The 21,960-nt window shown below is 33.0% G+C and overlaps 1 protein-coding gene across 5 annotated transcripts in view; it reads left to right on the top strand.

Moving 5' to 3' along the window:
* The window catches only part of dgkh (diacylglycerol kinase, eta), a 176,409-nt gene that overhangs the window by 2,425 nt on the left and 152,024 nt on the right, over positions 1-21,960 (top strand). The window lies entirely within an intron of this gene.

The following is a 21,960-nucleotide window of genomic DNA, read 5'->3' on the forward strand; positions in this document are numbered from 1 at the left end:
CTTTTCTTTTCTTTTCTTTTCTTTTCTTTTCTTTTCGAGTAGTTTTTATTTTTTTATTTTGATAATCTTCCATCATTATTTTGGTTTCTATGGTTACTCAAAAATTATATTATATTATTCGTCAATTCATTCATTTTCTTTTTGGCTTAGTCCTTTATTAATCAGGGGTCCACAGCGGAACGAACCGCCAACTTATCCAGCAAAAAAATGCAGCGGATGCCCTTATATTATATTATATTATATTATATTATATTATATTATATTATATTATATTGCAATATATTATATTATTTTGAATAATAGGGTATCCTAATTTACAATATAGTAGTATAAACATATATTTAAACAGATCAAACACACTTGGACACATCTGTATCTCAAGACTATGTACAGCCGTGTTTTTTTTTTTTTTTTTTTTGGTGATTTTTTTTTGTTTGTTTGTTTGATTTGTTTTGAGAACATGAGATCATTATTTTGGTATTCTTGGTTACTTATATTATATTATATTATATTATATTATATTATATTATTTTGAATAATAGGAATGGGTGGTGCAGTAGTTAGTGGTGTCGCCTCACACCAAGAAGGTCGCTGATTCGAACCTGGGCTGGGTCAGTTGGCGTTTCTGTGTGGAGTTTGCATGTTCTCCCTGCGTTCGTGTGGGTTTCCTCTGGGTGCTCCTGTTTCCCCCACAGTCCAAAGACATGCAGTACAGGTGAATTGGGAAGGTTAAATTGTCCGTAGTGTATGAGTGTGAATGAGTGTGTATGGATGTTTCCCAGAGATGGGTTGCGGCTGGAAGGGCATCCGCTGCATATAACATGTGCTGGATAAGTTGGCGGTTCATTCCACTTTGGCGTCCCCAGATTAATAAAGGGACTAAGCTGAAAAGAAAATGAATGAATGAATGAATCAATAATAGGATTTGCTATTTTCCAATATAGTTTACTTCTTAAGCCGATCAAACGCTGATACTTGGACACTGCTCAATTTACAGAGCCATATAAAGACCGACTCATAACAGTTCTTATTTGTATTCATGTGTGATTTACCTTGGTATTTTTTTTTAGGTAAATCACACATGAATACAAATAAGAACTGTTATGAGTCGGTCTTTATATGGCTCTGTAAATTGAGCAGTGTTCAAGTATCAGCGTTTGATCGGCTTAAGAAGTAAACTATATTGGAAAATAGCAAATCCTATTATTTTTTTACATGTTTACTTTCTATAATCATTCAAGTGTGACATTGAATAATATGTTTTAGAAAATATCAACTAAATACATACGGACTAAAGCAATAAACAACTTTTTATGTTTATTTTTTGTTAATAAACAGCTTTTTCCTGTTTATTTTTTGAAGCAAAAATGACTATCATGCATTTTTACCTTGATTTACAGAAGACAACTACTAACATGTAAAAACGCACACACAAAACAATAAACATTAATAGTATATTTAAAGAAATCTATTTAAAAATAAATGTGGAAAACCTAAAACAAACTAATCTCATATAAGTAAATACAAAATGGTTTTATAAATAAAAAGGTATTAATATTCAGAATAAAAAAATGTACACCCTGCCACTATCCTACATACTATGTTTACTCATTTGACCCATTTTACATTAAACTTTTTTTAGTATAATCACATAATAATTTATTTATTATGGGTACAATGTAATTTATGAATAACATTAAAATAAATTTTGATATTTTATTTTCACAAAAGTGATTTGAACCAGCAAGTCAGACACTTATTTTGATGGTTTAATGCACCATACCCTTTCAAGTAAAATTACTTTTTTAGTCTCAAAGCAAGACACACAAACACAAACATGGCTTGTGTTATATTTAAAGCTGTGAAGTTAAACATGTGACTGGAGGCTGATGGTTAGTTTTAACACATATTTACATATTTGTAAGCCCTCATAAATCTATTAAATGCAAGCATGGTCTTTGATGGGTGATTTAATGAATGGTAATTGAAGCCTCTTGATTCCGCTCTCCTGCTTGGCAAGACGACACCTCAGCCCGTCTTGCCCCACTTTAACCGTGACACCATAAAAAAAGTTCCTCTTTTCTGACCAGAACAATTGCACTTAATTATTGAGTGCCGCTACATTATTAAAGAGGGCTATATTTAGAGACTGGCTGTGGAAGGGGTTGCTCCTTTGTGATGCTAATGAGCTGTCATTTTAAACCAAGCACATGTGTAAATAAAGCCTCGTTCAACAAGAATGATTCTGAAACATCACTTTTCCTCTTATCAATCAGTAAACAGATATTAATGAATGCAACTCAATGCCCAGGCTACTGTCTAGATTTGTCTGCGCTAATAACATTATATATTACTGAAAATACGGTTCAGACATATAATGTTACAAAACATATAATGTTAGAAAATAATTAAACAGAAGTTTTAAGCAGTGCTGTACTTTTAAGCACAGAACTTTTAAAGACTTCAGTTGCTGCTGAATATTCAGATAAGCCATTACATAAACAGCATCTTAAAATATTTAAAAACATAAATATAAACATATAAATCAATATAAACATAAAAAATATAAAAAACTGCACTATATAGAATATAAATATTTTAATATATTAAAATATACAAAAAGCAATTTTTTTCCGATTGTCTACAGAACAAACAATCGTTATACAATAACTTGCCTAATTACCCCAACCTGCCTAGTTACCCTAATTAACCTAGTTAAGCCATTAAATGTCACTTTAAGTTGTATAGAAGTGTCTTGAAAAATATCTAGTAAAATATTATTTACTGTCATCATGGCAAAGAAAAAATTAACCAGTTATTAAAACTATTATGTTTAGAAATGTGTTAAAAAATCTTCTCTCCATTGAACAGAATATATATATATATATATATATATATATATATATATATATATATATATATATATATATATATATATATATATATATATATATATATATATATATATATATATATTGTGTAATTACAGTGCTGCTTTAAAAAAAAAATGATATAGATATGTATATATGTGTATATATATATATATATATGTGTATGTATATATATATATATATATATATATATATATATATATATATATATATATACATATCTATATAATTTTTTTTTTTTTAAGCAGCACTGTACTTTAAGCATAAGGCTTTTAAAGACTGCAGTAACTGCTGCTGAATATTCAGGTTTGCAATCACACAAACAACATCTCAGAAAATATTGAAAATAAGGGCACATATTATGCAAAATTTACTTTTGCATGTTGTGTAATTACAAAATTACAATACGTAGGAGTACATAGTGTTATTTCACCAAATCCTGGTTTCTTTAACTTGTATAGCATTAAAAATTGGTATTGTGCTGTTTAAAAAGAATATAAACTTTAAACATGGCACATTTAGTTGTAATATGCAAAAATGACAGCATTGTTATTTTAAATTTGAAATATATGTCATCATTTATAGTTTAGAGAATAAAACCTAAATATATTTTAGAACATAACTACAATTTGTAAATGCAGAGAAACTGAATGTTTTATTATTTTTCCATAGCTGTACACAGTGCGGGAAAAAGTATTCAACATATAACCATTTTTCTCAGAAAACACATTTGCTGTTGACTAGAAATGTTCATCAGTTGTTGATAATAACCAAAGAAATACATATATGAAAAGAAAAAAAAAAATCGAATTAGTTTACAAATTAAGTTATGTGTCATAAAACTTGTAATAAAAATGAAATGACACTGGAAAACAGTATTGAACACATGAAGAAAGGGAGGTGTGAAAAGGCAGTGAAAGCCCAGCCAGCAGCTGAAATCTTTCAGTTGTTCTTCAGCAACACCCTGCCCTTCCTCGTTGTAAATTAATTTTAGCTGCTTCAGTTCAACATCTGTTGTAGATTAGCAGATGATGAAGATGAAATCAGAGTGGACATTTCAGCATGACAATGATCCAAAACACAGACAAGGAAACTCTCAAAATGGTTTCAAAAAAAGAAAATCAAGCTGTTGAATGGCCCAGCCATTGGATTTGACTTTAATCCAATATTAAATATATTAATAAACTACTCCTTATATTTATATCGGCATTAAAATGGCTTAATTGTTGAGTGTCATTAAAATTGCCATTATCAGTCATAACACAATCCATTTTGATCAATTAGAAATAACCTGTTCTATACTATATATGTGGATTGAGAAGTTCTGATAATGTTTTGTGCGTTATCTTCTCAGCATTCTCACTATAGACTAGAATAATCATAGCGCTGATTAGAATAGTCATAACACAATCCATTTTGGTCAATTAGAAATAACCTGTTCTATACTATATATGTGGATTGAGAAGTTCTAGTTATGTTTTGTGCGTTATCTTCTCAGCATTCTCACTATAGACTAGAATAATCATAGCGCTGAGGAAGTACATTTGTTTTTAGAGAGTTATTCTCCAGTGCATGTGTGTTTATATTAGACTGGTCATGTGCAGTTCTGTTCAGCTGAGTGCCTCCCTTTGCCCTGGTAACTGTGGAGAGCAGCTAATGTTCAGGCCATCTGTGTTCTCAACGGGAAGTGTTGTCGCTTATGCCTCTGTGGAGATGCACTGATCGACCGGCCACAAATTGAAATCGGACATTTTTTGCCCAAAACATTCAACAATTCAGCTGATCTCTGTTTCATACTTGCATACCATCTTCATTGCAATAATTTTATAGTAAAGTTTGTTAACATAAACCGCTTTAATAGAAGCCAGAGAAGCTCAAAATGCAGCACAGATAATCCAGCAGACAGAAATACTGTCAACGTCAAAGCAAAACGAGATATTTTTTTAAACAAATGTTAACAAACTTTGCTCATTTCATATGCAACTTCTCTTTAAACATTAAATAAAATCATTAAATGTAGTAAAATGTTTGTGTTTAGGCATCAGTGCTTCCCACAGGTTTGAAATATACTTGTGATGATAGCCAGATTGAAACACTTTTTACCCACAGCACATAAATGATCAACTACATGCAACAAACAAAAACAAAAATGTGATTTTTAACTGTATTTTTATTTATTATGACACTGCTATACACCTTTACTTTTCAATGGGTTTAAGTTATTTAAAAAAAAAGGCTGCTGAAATAAAAGAAATGTATTTCTGTTAAATTTTTGCTATTTAGGAGCCATCTGCACCCACTGACAGGTAAAGGCTGCTCTCTTGCTCGCTCTCTCTCTCTCTCTCTCTCTCTCTCTCTCTCTCTCTCTCTCTCTCTCTCTCTCTCTCTCTCTCTCTCTCTCTCTCTCTCTAAAGTTGCTTTATTGGCTTGACATTTACAGTATTACCAAAGCATTGTATATGTGTATAAAGTATGTAATATATTAACATCATTAAATTAATAAAACATACAGCAAATGAGAAATAAATATAAAAAATGGATAAAGACCCATAATAGACATTATTGCTAAAAATTATAATAATTACTAGTATAAAAAGTGTAGATTATTTAAAGGCAAATTAGTTGATTAGCCATTTCTAACAAATATTTTGCTGGCAATATAGATACAAAATTTAAAATATTTTATAACAAATAACTTTGTTCTCGCCGAGTATATAGTAAAGTTTATCCGAGTCGTTTATTGAATGATTAATCATTTAATGTTTCTCTCACAGCTGCAAAAACGCAAACAAATGAAGGCAACTTTAGAAAGCTAAAGTAAAACCTAAATCCCGGAAATTTTAGGAGATCCAGAAACTACTGTCAGACATATTTTGGCGGAAAAGGCGTGTCTCTGTAGAGCACATTGGATTGTCTGAGTGATTGACAGATCACGCTCACAGAACCAGTAGTAGGAAACAGAGCAAGAGAAGATTTTCCACTGGTTAATTAATCGCAAATGTTTGGCTTTCTTGGACAGATACGAAAAAAGTGTAAAAGGAGGGACCACTGTACTTTCTATTTTGAAAATTATAAAATCTAATTGAATCTTTTAAATGTTTTCAGAAAATTGGTGGTTCATTCCACTGTGGCATCATCTGATAAATCAGGGACTGACCCTCAAAGGAAAATGTTTAGAAAATTTGATGAAAAAAATGGAAGTCAGTATTGGAAGCAGATACTTTGATTGGAAAGAATCAAATTTTGAAATCAGTGATTTAAAAAAAAAACAAATGAATCAAAAATTTATAAATCAATCAAGATCGATGCATCACTGCTTATCAATTCCAGCACTATAAAACCAAATTGTGAAATTAATGAAAAGGAAAGACAGCCACTCTAAAAACGTAATTGGAAAATAGGGCTGCACGATTATTAGAAAAAAGGTTGCGATCTCGATTCGACCCTACACATGATCTCAATTCAGTTTTTCTGTGATTCAGCCAATTATATTTTCAAGGTCAGGAGAGAAGCATAAAGGCAGACGCACAAGTCTCCACATTGTTTTATACCGTATACCCTGCTCAGCGACTTTGACACCTCCAAATGGTGTTAAACGTGTCACATGCTGTATTTATAAGGTATATTTCACCTAAAAATTTAATTTCTGTCATAATGCAGTGACGTATTTGCAGCTACAAAATTTGCGAAATCTTGCAGCTACAAAAATGCTGTTATGAGAGGACGCACACGTGCCCGCCAATGTCTTTCACTTTAGTGAACAGAACCTGCATAGACTGTGAATAACAGATAATAAAGTTGTAAATAACATTCAGTTTGTTGCAAACTGAACTCAAAGTGACGGCAGCCATGACATGGGCGTACTCTGCAGTGAAAAGTGATACCGAAAGCAAGTACATCATTTAAATAATCATATCGCATTTTAGAGTTATGATTACGGCAAGCATTTTATATGCTTTTTTTTTCTTTCACAGAGAACACAAAGTGTTGTGCATGAAAATAAATGTTTAAGTGTAAGTATAACTACTCTAGCCTATATAATGCAAGATGGAATCTGATAATGACAAATGTTTTATTTTACCAAAAAAAAAAAAAGTCTAATAATGTTGTCAATGACAAATGACAAGCATATGTCTCAAACATATAATTAAACTTCAGAATTATCAATAGTTGTGTTCAGATGTCATCACTTTACTGTGCATTAACAACCAGTCTGGTTAAATGGTTAAAGTCTGCTCAAGTCCAACATTCCAAGTCTTTAAAAAATTGAGCGTTTTAACCAACAGGCCTAATATAATTATTGCTGTTGTTTTGTCATATGTCTGAGAATAACAATAATAATAGGCTACTCATATAAACCTTTATTTTACATCTACAGAATTGTGAGAAAATTGTGATCTTGATTTTAAGCAAAAAAAAAAAAAAAAAAGCCAGAATCGTGCAGCCCTATAGTGGAAAAAAACCTAATTTGCATTTGGGATTTTCTTTTCTTCGTTTGTGAACTTTAAAAAGATCACTTCACTTTGGGATGGAATCCCAAAATCTGTGAGAACTGGGAGTTTACAAGAGACACCTGTGTGACTTCCACTTTTCACAAACAAGTTAAGGTCACACTTTATTTTGATGGTCCGTTTGTTGAATTTAGTTACATTGCATCCACATGCCAACTAATTCTGATAAGATTATTGACCTTATTCTAAAATGTGGAAGTGCGCTTTTTGCGATTGTTTGAGACCTTCCGATTCAGTTGCCTATGGGAGTAATGACTAGGAATAATAAACGATAGAAAACGGTCAAACTAGTTGCTCTACAAAGTGTGTTTACAGACAAAGCAGAATAATATAATAAAGAAATATCAGTTTGCAACATAAAGCAGCAGAATTAGCTGTTTTTAACGTCTAAAATGAATGGAAGTGAACGAGACCGGAATTCTTGAGCCAAAGAGATTCAAATGGCTGCGCCCACTATAGTACGTGAAGAATGAGGTGAATAAGTAGACTGTTAGGTTGGAGTTAGGGTTAGGGTTAGTGGAAGTTGACATGTACTTGCAAAGTTTCTTATAGTCAGTTAAATGTCTGTTGAAGGAGCAGTATCAACTGATACTAAGCAGACAGTCTACTAATACTCAAATGACCTATCAAAATAAAGTGTTACCCAAATAAAAATACGAATTAAAAATGTAAAGATCAACAGACTTGGAAAAAACATGTTTATTTACTCAAAAGTTTTGAAGAAATTAGTTGTTTTGAGTAACCTGAACTAATCAGGCTTTACAGGAGCCGAGATTGAGCGCTGGTCAGCTGATAATGGTAGGTGCTGTAGGCTGTAATGTGTGCAGATCAGTGCTAATGGAGCATGCAGGCTCTGCTGTTCCCTCATCATTGTTTGCTTTAGACGGGCTCAACAGAAACTGTCTCATGTGTTCTGCTTGTGCTGTGTCCATCCTCTTCCACAAAGCATATGCTGTCGATCTTCCACAGTTGAAGTGCTCTGACATTTTTCCACCACAAATTAGTTGATGCCGCAGCAACGGGCCAGTTTATCTAAGTTAAGTTAATCAAGTTAAGCTATGTGACTTTGAGAAATGCTATATATGTAGATAATTTTAAAAAATCTGTACTTCAGTATTTTGTGTTTTCGCCTTTCGTGGGAATCCACACAGAAATGCCAACTGACCCAACCGAGGCTCGAACCAGCGACCCTCTTGCTGTGAGGTGACAGCACTAACTACTGCTTCGCCGCGTCGCCCTATAATATAATGTAATGTAATGTAATGTAATGTAATGTAATGTAATGTAATGTAATACAATATAATATAAAATAATATAATATAATATAATAAAAATATAATATAATATAATATAATATAATATAATATAATATAATATAAAGTAATATAATATAATATAATATAATATAATATAATATAATATAATATAATATAATATAATATAATACAAAATATAATATAATATAATATAATACAAAATATAATATAATATAATATAATATAATATAATATAATATAATATAATATAATATAATATAATACAAAATATAATATAATATAATACAATACAAAATATAATATAATATAATATAATATAATATAATATAATATAATATAATATAATATAATATAATATAATATAATATAATATAATATAATATAATATTTTCTGTGAGGACTATGCTTGGCGTTAATATACAGCAATCATTTAAAAATATATATACATCTATAAATAATTACAATAAATTATGACAAAGCAAACATGCGTGTGAGTTGGGAGTGTGTATGTGTTAAAGTAAATTAATAATAAATCAAAACACATGCTGTGAGATATATCTGAGGTATAATGGGACAATATCTTCTATATAATCATTTAGAAAACTGCCTAACATGTTAGAACTGTGAATAATACACCATGCCATTTACCAGCAGTGTTTACAGGACAAACAGGAATGCAGCGATGTGGTGTGAACACAGCTGGGGTTTGTGTAGTCTCTCTTGAGTAGGTCTCTGTAGAGAGTTCACTGAAGCTCTGTGGGCTGATGCCTTGTAATTTAGTGGGAGCTCAAGTGTAACAGAGCATCTGATCCCCTCATTCGCCCACAGACATTAATGGAGAGGTAAAACGCTCATATCTTCACACACAAGCAAACACCAGGGGACCAGAGCTGCCCAGCCTGATGATTTATCAAGTTTACACAACATTGGATGTTCTTAATTTTATATATGTCGGGTAAAATTAGAGTGACTTGGTTTTATCTGTTAAGATTCTAAAGAATTTGATCTGTTATTAATTGGTTTGGTACAGAAGTTACACCTTTGGAGGTTTAAAGTTTGCAAAAAAATGCTTTTCTTCATAATAATCTATATTAAAATGTTTAATGTAAGCAGTATAAGCAGAATTTTTTGTTTATTTATGTTTTCAGTTACAAATGTGTATGTGCAATATGGAATACCGCTTAAAAACATTGGATGACAATGTCAATATACACCTAAAATATTGTTAAAATTGTAATATATTACACAATACAACAACTTCACCACATTACTTCAATAGCTGTATTTGGAATAATTAGTTATTTTAGAGTTCTTAGGGTGACTCTGTAGGGAACTGCATAAAATATACTGTATTGCCAGAAGATTTGGAACATCTGTTTTTACATGCACATGAACTTTAACAAAATCCCAATACATGTAGTGTTTAATAGGGAGTTTGCCAACGCATCAACAGCTTCAACTCTCTTGGAAGGCTTTCCACAAAGTTTAAGAGTGTGTTTATGCACATTTCTCACTATTTTTCTAGCGTTGCATCAGTGAGATCAGGCACTGATGTTAAATGAGAATGTTGCTCTATTTCATCCCAAAGTTGTTCTATAGAGTTGAGGTCAGGATTCTGTGCAGGCCAGTAGTAATATATCGCAAAATTATCATTATTACAATAATAGTCAATGCAATATATGTATGACAGACATGAAAAATGAAATTTATTTTATGCGTTGGTTGTTTATCTAAATTTGACCAATCAGGTGGGGCCTTACTGTCTTTATCCTGACCTCCCCACTACTTGCTTTCCTGCTATTGGCTGGAGCTGGTGAACCCAGAGTTGAAAATATATACTAATGGTGGTAGTCAAGACTAGAAAATGGGAGGAAAATGACAGCTGCCAATCAGAGATTTTCACTCATTCATAGTTTTTAAAGACTAAATGTTTGCACCTTGACAGTTTTCTTTTGTCTGAATTAGAATTAATTAGATCTGAAAGACATATAATAACCTGTTTGTTTTATTTTCATCAAATAAATATATTATTTTAAAATATTGTAAGAAATATTGTTATCGCAGTACTCAACAACAGTATCGCATATTGCATATTTTTCCAGTAACGGGCAGCCTTACAGGCTAGTTAAGTTCCTTCACACTAAACTCACTCATCCATGTCTTGTTGGAACATCTAAAGTGTTCCCACAATCTTAGGAGCATGACATTTGTAAAACAATGTCTTGGTATGATAAAGCATTAAGAATTCCTTTAACTGGTGCTTAAGGGGCATAGTCCAGTCTAGGACTGCATGTTATTGGAAAAATCAAACATTGCGATATTTTGTATTTTGATGTTTTTGATATTTTATATATTGTTTTGCCAATATATAGCGATATGAATCAAATTTCACCAGATGATTTGAATAGCTCTATTAAGGGGTGCCCAAACTTTTTCTTATGAAGTGCCAAAAACCAAACTTGAGTGAGGCTACTGGGCCGGAGGTAAATATAGTTGCCTAATTTTCGAATTTTTTTAATAATATTTAAAAATGACTAGAAAACATTAATTTTTATTAACTAATATAGTATTTTTTTCCCATAGATGGGTTGCAGCTGGAAGGGCATCCGCTGCGTAAAACATATATTGGATAAGTTGGCGGTTCATTCCGCTGAGGCGACCCCTGATGAATAAAGGGACTAAGCTAAATAGAAAATGAACGAATGAATGAATGAATATAGTATTTTTCTTACATTAATTAACTTACTTATTACAGTAAAAACAAAACAATCTAATTTATAATAGAATTACACTAGTTTTTGCCTTGATTTGCTCACCGATTCTTATTATTCTGCTCCCAATCTTATGTCTTCCATGTGTGACAGTATTTACATTTTTTAATAAAGCAGATTCATTTACCAAATTTAATTGAAACATTTAATTCCAGTTTGCTTTTTTGTAGCTAAAAACATTACATCAAATTAGAAATGAAGTTGTCAAAAGTTGTCAAAAGCAAAAGCCCCAGCTCTCTCCATCGGTCTTACTCTCCTCTCAGATGGGATAGTGGGACAAATCAAAGGTTACAATGGGTCTACTTTGGGCATCTCTGATTTAGATCAACTGGGATGATCAAGTCTTTTTCCATGCAATGCATCTGCATAAAATATAATAAAATACAAGCAAAAATAAATGAATAAACAGTGCTTTATGGTTATCTGGAGAGTCTAAAAGTATTCAAGTACAGAAATTGAACAATCGAATGTAAAATAACATGCTCATCATTTTATAAATGATAAAAAAATATTAATATTTAATGATATCTACATACCTTAATCTTTAATAAATAATCTAATCCGATGTGACTATTGCAGATACACACATTGCAATATCAATGGTCAAACAATATATTGTTCAGCCCTAGTCCAGTCCCTGAAAAACAACCCCACATCATATTCCCTCCTACACCAAAATTTACACTTGGCACAATGCAGTCAGGCAAGTACCATTCTCTTGGCAACTGCCAAACCCAAACTCATCCAACGGATTGGCAGACATAAAACCATGATTGAACACATCTCAGTTGCTCTAAAGTCCATTGGCGGTGCATACTAATACTGCTTAACCATTCTGAAATGTCTGAGACAGAGTCTGCCATAAGATTTGCCATTTGATTTAAATAAAATTATCTTCAAGAACTATTTCACAAGTTTATGTTTGCAAACATCAACCATTCACCTGTGAATGCAAGATAACGTGACAGCATTGACATCTGCTCTCTAAGGCGCAAATCATTTAATGTTGGGAGAAAAGGGTTACTGTGGTTTTCCAAATTGCAAACTTCCATTTTTATTATTGATCATTTTCCCTGGAAGTGTTTTGTTTTCTTGAAAACATGGGATGCAAATAGGGTTTTTATTTTCTTGTTTTCTCAGATAATTTCTGATATATTCCGATCTTTGGTATATTTTGAATTGAAATTCTGCTTTTGACCAGATTAGTTTTGAGCACCCTGCAGCATAATGAAATACACACATTTAAGGATGACTGCTGTTAACTATAAATAATAATATTTACAGTACTTTTGTTTGTATGGATGCATGTAACACATTAATTTACTTGGTTTAAATGCGGTATTGGATAAACAGTAGGATATACGGAATATGATTTAGAGATGACCGTTGCACTTTCCAGACTGTTAGCTTCCCAGTCAGCTTCCTTTAATGTTTCAATTACATTAGTTTCCTGTTCACCATGAGCTAGTTTGTTCCCCACATTTGGAAATCTAACTTGTTACAGAATATTCATGTGAAACCATTTCTGCTATATGTCTAAAGCCGTCAGTCTTCCTGCCTTATCTGCACTGATGTAATTGATTATAACTCAATTAATTTAACAGCGCAGTTAGGAGAACGGTGCAGAATTTTCAGAGTTCAAATGATGCGTAGGCAGACAATGAACTTAATTTTTGTCAAAACGTTATCGCACAGTGTATTATTTTTAGTAAGTGACGTCTGATTAATTAACAATTTTGTTATTATGAACTTTATATATATATATATATATATATATATATATATATTATATATATATATATATATATATATATATATATATATATATATGTGTGTGTGTGTGTGTGTGTGTGTGTGTGTGTGTGTGTGTATATGTATGTTTTTTACTAGTACTTCAAATAAGACTAGGCTTTTGACCTCAAAATTGATGAAATTGTAGATTGTTCTTTCTATATAAAATGGACATTTACCGGCCACTTTATTAGGTACACCTTACTTGTATCGAGTTGGACCCACTTTTGCCCTCAGAACTGCCTTAATCCTTTGTGGCATATATTCAACAAGGTACTGGAAATATTTCTCAAAGATTTGACATAATAGCATAGATATTGACATAATAGCATTACAGTCGCTGTAGATTTGTCGGCTGTACATCCATGATGTTGTGCGCGAAAATCACAGTAGATCATCAGTTTCTGAAGTACTCAGACCAGCCCCTATAGCACCAACAACCATGCCACCCAAGTCACTTAAATCACCTTTCTTCCCCATTCTGATGCTCGGTTTGAACTGCAGCAGATCGTCTTGACCATGTCTACATGCCTAAATTCATTGAGTTTCCTCCATGTGATTGGCTGATTAGTTGGACCTAATAAAGTGGCCGGTGAGTGTATTTATAATCAATTAAAATGAGATATTATTATAATTTATTTCTTTTATAACAAATACTTTTTTTCTACAAAGATGTTTTCATCAGTGTTTGAACCTAAATCTGTTTTTCAACATGCTCAAATAACCAAATCTGGCAACGTTAGGGCTCTTGAGAAAGCTGAGATCCAGGTGCACAGATAGACAAGGGGAAATCCATGATAGCATCAGCAACCAAAATCTGTCCTGATGTCTGACAAGTTCTGTTATTGAGTTAAGAGAGTCTGCTGAGTTGCGTATCCTGTGTGGTGTGCACTAATGCATGAATGAAACACACTGTTGATTCAATTGTGGAGCTGCAGGATGGGATTTGCCACAGGCATGAATCACCCTGTGGTGAATCCCACAGTGCCTTCTCTGTAAAACAGAGACTGACATTATGCACCTGTACCTGCATGTGCTATTGCTATTGGCCATGAAGATTTGGAAAAAAATTAAAAACATTGTATAATACCATGTATAAAATTGTTGCCTAATATTGAATGATGTTTTTGTGCATGGTAAAAGGGAGCAAAACTGCAATAATAGAGTTTACATTCAACATGTTTAATTATTGAGTACTGTTTAGTATTTTAAAACACAAATTTTGGGCTACAAATGCAGTTTCAAATATAAAATTGTTATTCATTTTTATATAAATTTTATTACATTTTTAAGTGATGTTTAACTGAGCACGAAACAAGTTAGTGTTTCCTATTATATTTTTTTTCTTGGAGAGAATTTTTTATTTCTTTTAGTTTGGTTGGAATAAAATAAAAATAGTTTAAATAATTTAAAAAGCAGCTAAGGTCAATTTTATTAGCATTAAAATAAAGTCTTATTTTCACTTATTTCTCTAAAATAAGTGATCTTTAGTGCCTGATAGATATACAATATAAAGTGGGTCTCAGATGGGACAATAAGCACTGTGTTAAATTCCATTTTCCCTGCCATCTCTTTAAAATATGAAAATTTAATTTTCCTAAATATTTTCAATGGAGTTTCTGTGCTAAATGAACTTAATAAAATTTAAAATAGTCAACGTTAACTTTTTTTCCCTGAAGTTTACCCTTGGCTGAAAAACACTAGCTGTGCATATAGCCTATTATTATGTAGTGTCATCATGGCAAAGACTAAAGAAATTGGTTATCAGAAGAAAGCTGAAAAACTGTAACTCTTGACTTCCAAAAACAAAACAAAAAAAGATCAAAACTATGAAGTCTGATTACAGGTTTCCAGTTTTCTTCAAAATCTGTTATTCAGTTTAACAAATCACAGAATCGTATAAAGGTTTGAAATTTGTAAAGGGTGAGTAAATGATAAAAGAATATTCATTTTAGGGTGAACTATCCCCGTAAGCTATATTTTATTATATTTATTAAATTCCAAAGTCAGTTCACTGATGAATATGTACATTTGTTGTACTTTGAGCTGTATGGTTTACAAGTGACTGGAGACAATGTGTAGAACAGTATGTAGGTTTATTTACCCATTAAACTTGTGGCAACAAGAATCCCTAAATATAGAATCATATGTCTATAAGCATCATCAAAATGACCCCATGCTGAATGCAACATGTAATCAAATGTCATGTTCAAATGTCATCTCATGTTGTACCACAACAGTTTATAGTTGTGTTTATATACAGTTTTAGTCAAAATATTATTAACGCCCCTGAATTATTAGCCCGCCTGTTTATTTTTTTCCCTAATTTCTATTTAACAGAAAGAAGATTTTTTCAACATATTTCTAAACATAATAGTTTTAATAACTCATTTCTAGTAACTGATTTATTTTATCTTTGTCATTATGGCAGTAAATAACATTTTACTAGATATTTTCAAGACACTTCTATACAGCTTAAAGTGACATTTAAAGGCCTAACTAGGTTAATTAGGTTAACTAGGCAGGTTAGGGTAATTAGGCAAGTTATTGTATAATGAGGGTTTGTTCTGTAGACCAGTGTTTCCCAACCCTGTTCCTGGAGGCACACCCAACAGTACATATTTTGGATGTCTCCCTTTTCTGACCCATTAACTTCAGGTGTTGGAGTCTCTTCTGATGTTATGATAGGTTGATTCAGGTGTGTTTGATTAGGGAGAGGTTGAAAATGTGTACTGTTGGTGTGCCTTCAGGAACAGGGTTAGTAAACACTGCTGTAGACAATCAAAAAAAAATTATATAGCTTAAAGGGGCTAATAATTATGACCTTAAAATGGTTTAAAAACAATAAAAACTGCTTTTATTCTAGCTGAAATAAAACAAATAAGAGTTTCTCCTGTAGAAAAAAATGTTATCAGATTACTGTGAAAATTCCCTTGCTCTGTTAAACATCATTTGGGAAATATTTAAAAAAGAAAAAAATTCAAAGGGGGGCTAATAATTATGACTTCAACTGTATATGTATATACAGTATATATTCTGATTTAAACTGTATATATTTATGATTTTACAGCATTGTATGTTTTAATAGTTTTGTGAATGTCTTTTCATAGTTAATTTAGTCATAAATGTTTTAAGTCCATGTGAACTGGATGTTGCTGGGACTTTTATTTCAGTATCTTGATGTACTTCCATCTAAAACAAAATATTGAACTGGAGGCAGTGCTTTTTTGTGCAGTATTCCCTGGTTAAGGGCTGTGGTTAACAATATTGTAGCTGAAGCCATTAAGCTAAAGTCAACAGAGAAGGACCACCACCCCAAATGAGAAAACAAATGTTCAGAGTTTGATTTTAGATTACCAATAGTGCTAGTTGATTAATCGAATTGAAATTGCAAACTCAATTGAGCAAAGCTGTGATTTGTTGTGCACATCTACTCAAGGTAGCATGGTGTGAATTTTAGTAAATCTCCTCCTGAAGGCAAGAGGGTGCTCTCACGAAACCTATAAACCAATCCTAATAGGTTTAAAATAGACAGTATAGCCAAATAGACAATGTAGGCAATTTAGCTACAAACTAAAAAAAAAGTGACAAATCTAGTTACATTTTTTGGTGTTAGCAGAGATTTTTATAGACTCTCAAGTGTCTGTAGTATCGTTCCTACTCTTCTGAACGAGCTGTGGGTGATGCCATTGGCCCCTTCTTCGCCTCTTACAGTCCTCATACAGCAGTCTCTCTATTTAATTTGACCGTTTATTCTTTTCTTGTTCACAATCACAGATATTTTAGTGACAGTTTCGGAACTTGCTGAGATTATTACTTCTGCGAGATTACTGCAAATTCACTACATATCTATACTGTATCCAAACAGCAATACATTTTGTTAAATTGACATGCATACATAAAGTGTAGTGCAAAGGTTTATTAACCTTAGGCTGTTAAAAAAACAGAAACTGTTGGACGTGATGACGTCAGTAATATGCAAATTGACGTATGACCTAATCTAGTGACATTAATCTATTAATCTAGCGATCTAAAAGAGTCCGAAAGACCTCTAAAACACTGAAACCCTCTAAAACTCTACGACCCTGAATACAATTGCACATCGGACAAAAGCGCTTCTTTGGCAATGACATTCCATACATAAGTATCATTCCGGTTTCCACAAGACGTCTGTGAGCGAACCATTATGAATCAATAACCCTTGGAGGAGACTAAAGACAGGCGATATTCTTCAGCTCATTAGGCCCTAATTTCTATTCGGCTTGTAATTGCCTCTTGTTTTGTGTATTTTCTCGTCTCAGATGACCTCGATTAAATGTGACTGATTTGTTTTCTCAATGACCCACTCAGGCCCATCAAACCCAGCATTCATTCTCACAATCCACACTCATAATAGGGCTACTTGTAGAGCCAGGACCGAAAAACACATCGGTTTTGGTTTGGAGGAAACGGGGCGGCATTCGCAATCATTAGCTGTCTCTAAAGAAGCCAGGCAGCGCATATATGTGTGTGTGCGTGTACGGGGGTCTGGACAGCGTTGAAAATGGGTTTTAATGATGGTCTCCTCCTCCCCCTCTCCTGCTGACTGTATAGCAGCGTTTCAGTGTCTGTCAGCCGCTTTCTCTGACCGTCCTGACCAGTGTAATTGTTGCCTTGTGCTCTGCCTCCTCTGTACACAATGACTCGGTGTCGTTCGAGATGAGAAAATTATGTGCCAACAACTGACAAGGTGTAATTGCTGGACCAGTTTAAGCTGCGCTGCAAACTTTCTGTGAAAGTGGTATTTTTAACTTTGTAGAACAGAGCGGCATGTTCGTGATAACTTGATGTGCTATTCCAGCTAAACGAAGAGTAACTGAGGTTGCAATAGTGCTGATTCTTGCAGTTTTTTTATTATTAATATTACAGGGATTTTTTCTTTTGCTTTTTTCGGCTTAGCTACATTTTCTGAAAGGATAATTCACAGATTTGGCAAATTTTGTGGAAAGTATTTAATATTTTACTTATTTTGCGAGATATTAGTATTCAGCTTAAAGTGCAATTTAGGCTAATTATAGGTTAATTAAAAACATTAGGTAAATAAGGCAAGTTATTGGACAACTGTAGCTACGTTTACATCCACCTATTTTTATGCGCTTTTTGGATATGAGTAAAAAACGGTTGATGGAAATGACAAGATGTGCATAAATTTCGAAAATGCGCATAAGAAACATATGCGCACAACTGAGCAGGATAAACTTAATATTTAATAAGAAAAGATGCGCATAAACTACCATGGAAACACTTCCAAATTCCAGTATGCACATAAAAAAGTCAAATGATTTTGTTATAAGAGATCATGATATAATGATTATGATAATGTGTGTGAATGGACAAACCAGCAGGCTGACCGCATTGTAAATCATCTAAAATGTTGTTTTGGTCATTCAAAAGTGCCTTAACCATTTCAGTATTTGTGTTATTATATTATTAATGACCTCCAGATCTGTCAAGAGTGTCTGTGCTCCATGTCTCACGCCTTCAAACGCCACCACGTGTAGATTGCGCGTCGGCATACTGTCTTCTAAGGCGCAAATAATTAATTAAATAAAGAAAAGACGCAGCTTCTCCTACATCAACGAATTCCATTTTTACTGTTGATATTTGACGCCAGTTAATCAGGAAGTGACGATTTTGTTCTCTTTGACTACTTAAATGGAAACGCTGCTTTATTTGCATGTTTTATATGCGATATTCCAGTTCTGCGCATACATTTAATTCGCATCTTTGGATGAAAACATAGCCAGTGATTTGTTCTGTAACCAATTTAAAGGGCACCTATTTTATCCCTTTTCAAGATTTAATAGAAGTCTTTTGTGTCTCCAGAATGTGTCTGTAAAGTTTCAGCTCAAAACCACCATTAGATTATTATTATACCTTTTTAAATTTGGGAAATTTGACCTGTTAGGACTTTGTTGCTGATTTTGTAGCCTGTGCCTTTAATGCAAACGAGCTGGTTCTCCTTGTGGTTCTCAAGTGCATATCAGAGATCTGTCTGTATTGCTCTAGTGCGTGTAGCCTTCACGTAGATAAAGAGCATGGAGACAAACAAGAATGAAACATCTCCCTTATTTTAATAAGAACGTTCCCAACTGGTATTTGATATATTTGTTGTGGACTTAATTCAAGCCTTTCTGCAATGATGAGTCACACACAATGTAAAGTTAAAGTTCGTGCACATGCACACACACACACACGTTTAGCTTTGCACTGTTTTTGCATGGCAAATGTGACAGGATACACATGAATATACACTGCTGTATGGACATCCGTTATTTTAACGTACAAAATAAACCTAATTTAGCGTCCACAAACTGGGATTGAAGCATCTTCTTTTATAATTGTACTTACATGCGGCTATGGTGGGGAATTACGTAGCAATTTTATTGTGTTTATTACAAAACATGCACTGTTTTAAAAACGTTTTAAACTTGTAAAACTCATTCTCGAGGTGCAGATGATCACAGAGAGCTGAACAGATCTTTTAATCCCAGTTGCTTTGCGCACGTCATGTGAATATGATTATAGGCATTACTACGTAGACACGTTAATATGCATCTGTCAATCAATTCGGTGGGTCGGGAAAACCGCACTTCTACATCAAGTTTGGTTTGGGCTTCAAAATGGGAGGGATTTGTATCCTATTTTAACATCTGGATATAAAAAAGATTTGTTATGTTTCTATCACTTCAATATGACTATGGAGACACTATTTCCCAATCCCAATTCTACCCCTTAGCCCTTCCCCTTACCCCTATCCCTCGTTTTGCGCATGTATGCCAAGGGGTAGGAGTGTTCCAATTCTCTTTAGCTCTTTGGCGTAGGGCTAGGGCAAGGGGTGAATACCCCTTCGAACAAAGATTTTTCAGCACCACACTCGAAACCTAGGGGTAAGACAATTTACCCCTAAGACAACTAACCGCATCTGTTTAATGTTCATCATTTTTTATTATTATTATTTTATTTTTTCAGATTATTTTGTGTTGTCACTTGTCACTTTATGTACACTGGAAGCTTCTGTAGCCAAAACAAATTCCTTGTGTGTGTGAAGCACACTTGGCAATAAAACTGATTCTGATTCTGATTCTGATTTCCCTGAATACTCCTGCCACAACAGGCAGTATTGCTGAACCCGAAAGTAAGGAGATCCACAAATTAGTATTTTTTGTCATTATTACGAATTTTTAGGACAAACAAACATATGTTTTATTATATTCATAACCATGTTCATGTTTTACCGTTATGCTTAAAAAAAAACACACTAGAAAAACGCTAAATTTTGCGATCTATTATCCCTATTAATAACTCCTGTACAGCAGCCACACAACATTCTGTCACGCGATGACACTGGAATACCCTGTCAGTAATGTCTAGTGGCTGGGAATAAGCTTTTTACAGTGTCTGCTATAATGTTAATGTTGTGTTTGTGTGTTTACATAGATGAATATGGCCACTGTGTAAATACACAGTATAGTTACAGCACAACTGGAATAACTACAGCAGTCGTGATCGTCTGATCTCACATGAAGCATGAGATGACATATGATGACGTGTGCAGGTGCTGTAGTGCTGTCCCAATTCTTTGGGGTAAATTTTGAAGCCCTTCAAAAGCCCCCTTTTTGAGGCCCCCTTTGAAGGGGTAGGGGTACAAAAATAGATTTGGGATTGGGCCTAAACCTACACACAGGTCTGTCCAATCAGAATACAAAAAATTATTTTCATCACAGTTGCCTTTTAAAAAAATCTATTGAACCTAAAAATCTGAGAAATAAGATTTTCTTCAGAATAAAAAATATAATGCGCTTGCTCTATTAAATAACAGCACACTGTAAAAATACTGAAAAAACTTCTTGAAAAAGAATAAAAATTTTACTGGATGGCTAATAATTTTTCCTTCAACTATTTCCTAGTTCAGAAGCAAAAACCTCTAGGTGCCATCTGGAATTTATATATATATATATATATATATATATATATATATATATATATATATATATATATATATATATATATATATATATATATATATATTATGATAAATATAACTCAAGCATATAAATCAAGACCTTGAAGCTGATTGCAGAAGGAGTCAAATATGTTTTCTGCATGAAATAATCAGATTTTTAAATTACGCTAAAGTAAATGTTTTTAATTTGTTCTTATTTTCACGTTAGACCACAGGGCATGTGTTGCAGATAATGGAAGCATCTTCAGTCTTTTCAGAGTTTGACGCATTGGCCATTACAATATCCCTGAGGGTAATGAGTGAAAAGCTGCGGCCATCCAAGTCCAAACTCTTTGAACATTTGTGCATGTGGTGGCTTTATTGCAAAATGCCCTCAAGGTCTTCTATTCTAAATAGAGAATAATGAATATCACCATAGTGTACTCTAATGCAGTCATGACTCCTCAACAACCAGGAAAGAAACTGCACTTTTTGAAGCCAATATTTCATGTCGTTATTGTTGATTTCTGATTCATATCTTGAGTTATATCTCAGTATTTTAACATTCTTCTTTAAATTTATGAGAAAAATTCAAAGTTGTGCAATATCAACTCAGAATTCTGAGAAATAAGTCACAATTTTGAATCATAAGCTCTGAATGGGCAATGAATGCATGGGGACGTGGTACATTTTGATTTCACATAGACTTTAAAAAAAAATCCATATTGGTTGACC

Source organism: Danio aesculapii, chromosome 9 (genome assembly GCF_903798145.1).
Source record: "Danio aesculapii chromosome 9, fDanAes4.1, whole genome shotgun sequence".
Classification (NCBI taxonomy): Eukaryota; Metazoa; Chordata; class Actinopteri; order Cypriniformes; family Danionidae; genus Danio; species Danio aesculapii.